The 5069-nt window shown below is 37.4% G+C and overlaps 1 non-coding gene across 1 annotated transcript; it reads left to right on the forward strand.

Moving 5' to 3' along the window:
- The first annotated feature begins 2500 nt into the window (after positions 1–2500).
- LOC136136736 (U2 spliceosomal RNA) lies at positions 2501–2700 on the forward strand. The gene has a single exon (XR_010656674.1). It is a non-coding gene; the product is annotated as a U2 spliceosomal RNA (small nuclear RNA).
- Positions 2701–5069: the final 2369 nt, after the last annotated feature.

Below are 5069 nucleotides of genomic sequence, written 5' to 3' on the forward strand. Positions count from 1 at the left end.
CAATTTTGTATCAAATTTTTTCCCATTTTTGTTCTTTATTTCCTATTTTTTAAATTTACTGAGATATAATTGACATATTGTGTAAGTTTAAGATGTCGAGGGTGTTGATTTGATCCATTTATATATTGCAATATGATTACCACCATAGCATTAGTTAACACCTGAATCATGTCACATAATTATCATTTCTTTTTTGTGTGAGAACATTTAAGGTCTACTCTATTAGCCACTTTCAAATATATAACACAATATTGTTAACTATAATCACTATGTCATGTTTTAGATTTGGAAACTCTATTCCTCTTCTAACAAAGTAAAAGCTTTGTAGATGCAGAGAGTAAAATGGTGGTTACCAGGGGCTGGGGGGTAGGAGAATTGGGTGATATTGGTCAAAGGGTAAAAACTTTGTGCTTTTTGATTGGATAATTCAATAAATTTGTGTTTAGAGTGATTATTGCTATGTAAGGACTTATTAATGCCATTGTATTAATTGCTTTCTTGATCTTTTATAATTCCATTGCTGTTTTTCCCTCTCTTTATGCCTTTCTTTGTGAATTGATTATTTTTTTGTGGGGGTATGCTCTGATTTCCTTCTCTTCATCTTTTGCGAATCTAATATAGGTTTTTGCTCTGTGGTCACCATGTGAGGGTGACATCTTACAGATTTAAAAAGTCTATTTTATGGTGATAGCAACTTAACTTTGATTAAATACAAAAAAATCTACCCTTTTACTCCTTCCCATTTACTTTTTTAATGTCACAATTTATCTCTTTTTATATTGTACGTTTTTTAGACTATATATTATCAAATTATAGTTATTTTTAATGCTATTTTCCTTTAACCTTTATACTATAGTTCAGTGGTAACTTGCCATCATATTACAGAATGAGGTTTCTGAATTTGACTATACATTTAACTTTCCCAGTGTGTTCTATATTTTTGTATATTTTCACTTAACTAATTAGCTTCTTTTCATTTCACTTGAAGAAATCCTTTCATCATTTTTTATAAGGCAGACCCAGTGGAGACAAACTCCCTCAGCTTTTGTGTTTCAGAGAAAGTCTTTATTTTTCCTTCATACCTGAAGGATAATTTTGCCATGCAGAGTATTCTTGGTTGGCGATTTTTTTCTTTCAGAACTTTGAATATATAATCCCACTCTCTACTGGCCTGTAAGTGTTTCTGCTGAGAAACTTGCTGATAGCTTAATGAAGATTCTTTTGTAGGTTACAGTCTTTTTTCTTCTTGCTGCTTTTAGGATTCTTTGTCTTTGATTTTTGACAATTTCATTATAGTGTGTCTTGCAGAAGATCTTTTTGTAATGAAATAATGAGGTAATTTGTTAGCTTCATGAACTAGAAGTCCAGTCTCCCCCCCAAGGTTGGGAAATTCTCAGTCATTATTTCTTTAAATAATCTTTCTGCCTCCTTCTCGCCTCCTTATGGAGCTCCAATGATCCTGATTTTGGCTCTTTCAATGGTATTCCATAGCTCATGTAGACTTTCTTTGGTCTTTTTCATTCTTTTTTCTTTGTTTCCTCTTACTGGGTTATTTCAAAGTTTGTATCCTCTAATTCACTGACTGTTTCTTCTCCTTGATCTATTCTAATGTTGATGTTCTCTATTGCATTTTTCATTTCCTTCACTGAATTTTCAATTTTAGAATTTCTGTTGTTGTTTTTTTAATGATTCCTAGCTCTTTGTTGAATTTCTCATTTTATTTGTGTTTTGTTTTCCTGATTTCATTGAATTGTCTTACAGTGTTTTTTTGTAGCTCATTGAGTTTCCTCAAAATAGCTATTTTGAATTCTCTATCAGGTAAACTGCAGGTCTCTGTGTACTTTAGGTTTGGTTACAGAATGATTATTGTGATCTTTTGTTGATATCATGTTTTCTTGATTCCTCACTTTTTTTTGGAGTTTGCATTGTTGTTTTTGAATTTGAAGTAGCAGTCACCTCTCCAATCTTTATTAGCTGCCTTCACATGAGGGATACTTTTTTTTTTATACATCTTTATTGGAGTATAATTGCTTCACAATGCTATGTTAGTTTCTGTTGTACAACAAAGTGAATCAGCCATATGCATACATATATCCCCATATCCCCTCCCTCTTGAGCCTCCCTCCCACCCTCCCTAACCCACCCCTGTAGGTCATCACAAAGCACTGAGCTGATCTCCCTGTGCTATGATGCTGCTTCCCACTAGCTATCTATTTTACATGTGGTAGTGTATATATGTCAATGCTTCTCTCACTTTGCCCCAGCTTCCCCTTCCCACCCCATGTCCTCAAGTCCATCTCTACATCTGCATCTTAATTCCTGCCCTGCCACTAGGTTCATCAGTCCCTTTTTTTTAGATCCCACATATATGTGTTAGCATAGGGTATTTGTTTCTCTTTCTGACTTACTTCACTCTGTATGACAGACTCTAGGTCCATCCACCTCACTACAAATAACTCAATTTCGTTCCTTTTTATGGCTGAGGAATATTCCATTGTATATCACTTCTCAGCCTTTTGGCTAAGATCAAGTGTAGTATCTGTTCTTATCAGTGAGGGATAGTCTTCACTGGTCTTGTTGCAATATTCTGAGACTTTCTCTGACCTTGTATGGATATACCTACTCCACACTTCTTGCTCCCTCTTGTGGCAGAATTCTTGTATGTCTTCTCTCAATCTTAAGATGCACCAGGCTGGCAGCTGCTAACCTCTCTTTTGTTTTCCCAAAGGTGGAGGTACTACAGCTCAAGATTGTGGTTTCTCCCTTGCCCACAGACACTGGCCTGTTTTCTGCACATGCTCCCTCTCTATCCAAGCTCACTCGTGCCACCGCCCACAGGAACATGTACTAGGAGCCAGCTGCAGAGTTGGGGGAGGTGTGTGTTTGGAATTCAGGTCATTGTGGGTGTTCAAAGGCCACTTGGGGGATCTTGGGGTGCGATTCTCCCTGCAGCTCATGGGTGGGCTCTCTGCTGGAGTCCAGGATACAGTCAGCTGAAACTGTGTCCCTTTAATGCCCTTGGATGTTCCTATCTACCTCTTTCCTTAACTTCCCCTCCACTCCCCAATCTTGGAGTTCTTGATTAATACTCTGGCTGCTGTGAGTGAGAAATGGGTTTCTGTAACAGCTTCTTTCAGTGCTTGGGAAGCCAGATGCTCACTCACTGCTCTCCCTTTCCCCTGCAGAAGAGATGGCTTTTTGCTCCAAAGGAGTCCTGAAACTTCTTCTCTGGAAGCCTGGACTTCTACAAAGGCTCTCTCCTCTGTGTGTGTCCACATAAGTCAGTGTTTTTCAGGTGCTCCCATTCTGTGGCTGAGCAGGGCTGGAGCCAGTGCTCATGCCCATGCTGGTTCCACAGCTTGTACTGAAGTCTGTCTTCCTATTACCTGATGCATATGGGGGCGGAACTTCTCTGGGGTCCCTTGGTGTATGTTGCCGGATTCCACAACTCCCACAGAGGCACTTTAGTTCATGGATGAATGCCAAAGTTTAGTTGTGAAGGAGGGTCAAAACCAAGGTCATCTTATGCTGCCACGAAGCTGTTATCATTCTTTTATCAAAGCTTTTATTTAAGAAGGAAGAGAAAATGTCATTTTTTAATAGTTTTGAGTGGGATTCTGAAAATAACTTATCTGAGAAGGCTTCCATTTTTAGAAAGATAACAACAATGGATAGTGGAGAAGATAATGAAGTAGCAGCAAGTGTCCCTAGTACCTTAAACACAAACACTATATCAAAGTCAATAGAGAATTAAACTTTTATGCACATCTGTACATTGTAAAACTTACATATTTTTGCTCTTTTAGATGCTTTAGCTTCTAATTGTCCTTTATTCAGGAAAATTTATTTGACTTTTTTCTTTTTTTTTTTTTTGTTTGGCTCTGTTGGGTCTTCGTTGCTGCACGCAGGTTTTCTCTAATTGCCACGAGCGGGGGCTACTCTTTGTTGCGGTGCACTACAGTGCAGTGGCTTCTCTTGTTGCAGAACATGGGCTCTAAGCGCGTGGGCTTCAGTAGTTGTGGCACACAGGCTTCAGTAGTTGTGTCTTGCAGGCTCTAGAGCGCAGGCTCAGCAGTTGTGGCGCACAGGCTTAGTTGTTCCGCAGCATGTGGGATCTTCACAGACCAGGGCTCGAATTCATGTCCCCTATATTGGCAGGCAGACTCTTAACCAATGCGCCACCAGGGAAGTCCCTAACTTATTTTTTAAAATAAGTTTATATATTTTATATATACTTCCATTTTCTCGTACTATCTTAAATATGTACTGATGTATGCATATTATCTGTGTATGTGTCCTTTTCACAAATGAACTGAACTTGCCGATGGTTTTTATCATCTGCCTATCATGGAGGCAAATATATATTTTAAAAATTTCAGCTCTTATTATTACCTCCACTCTCCAGTTTCCCAGTGATCTTCCAGTATCTGTCTTAGCTGCCCAACAAATACCCTTCTTAGAAAACGACAACAACCCCTTGTATAGAATTTATTTTATGCTAAACACTATTCTAAGTGCCTGAGTATCATATGAAACTGATGTTGTTATTGCCCCCATTTTACAGATGGCACAATGAAACAAAGAGAAATTAAATAACTCACCCACAGTCATACAACTTATGCTGGCAGAACCAATATCCAAATCAAGGCAGCCTGTCTCCAGAGCCCATTTTTTTAAACTTCTATAAACCTCTGAAACTTGGCCATTCATTTCAGTTATTAACCCAGCAGTTATCAGTTTAGTTCATAATATTTATTTCCATTAAAATTGTATTTCTTTCCAATCCACAGTCTATTCTCTCTGAAAAGTTTCTCTTCAGTTAGATAAATGCATGGAGTACAAACTTTAATATTATGAGTTTTTTTCTGATATTAATATGTCTTCTTTCCTTGCAAATGAAAAATTTATCACATTATAAATCACCTGAAAATTTCTTTAAAGAGATACCATCCTAAGATGCAACTCATATAATGCAAATACGTCATATTTAGTACTTTGTGTGGTTGTAGCTTTCCTGATATTTGTCTTTGTGATTAAGTAGATAATCAAAAAACTTTTTCTTAAAAAAG

Source organism: Phocoena phocoena, chromosome 16 (assembly GCF_963924675.1).
Source record: "Phocoena phocoena chromosome 16, mPhoPho1.1, whole genome shotgun sequence".
NCBI lineage: Eukaryota > Metazoa > Chordata > Mammalia > Artiodactyla > Phocoenidae > Phocoena > Phocoena phocoena.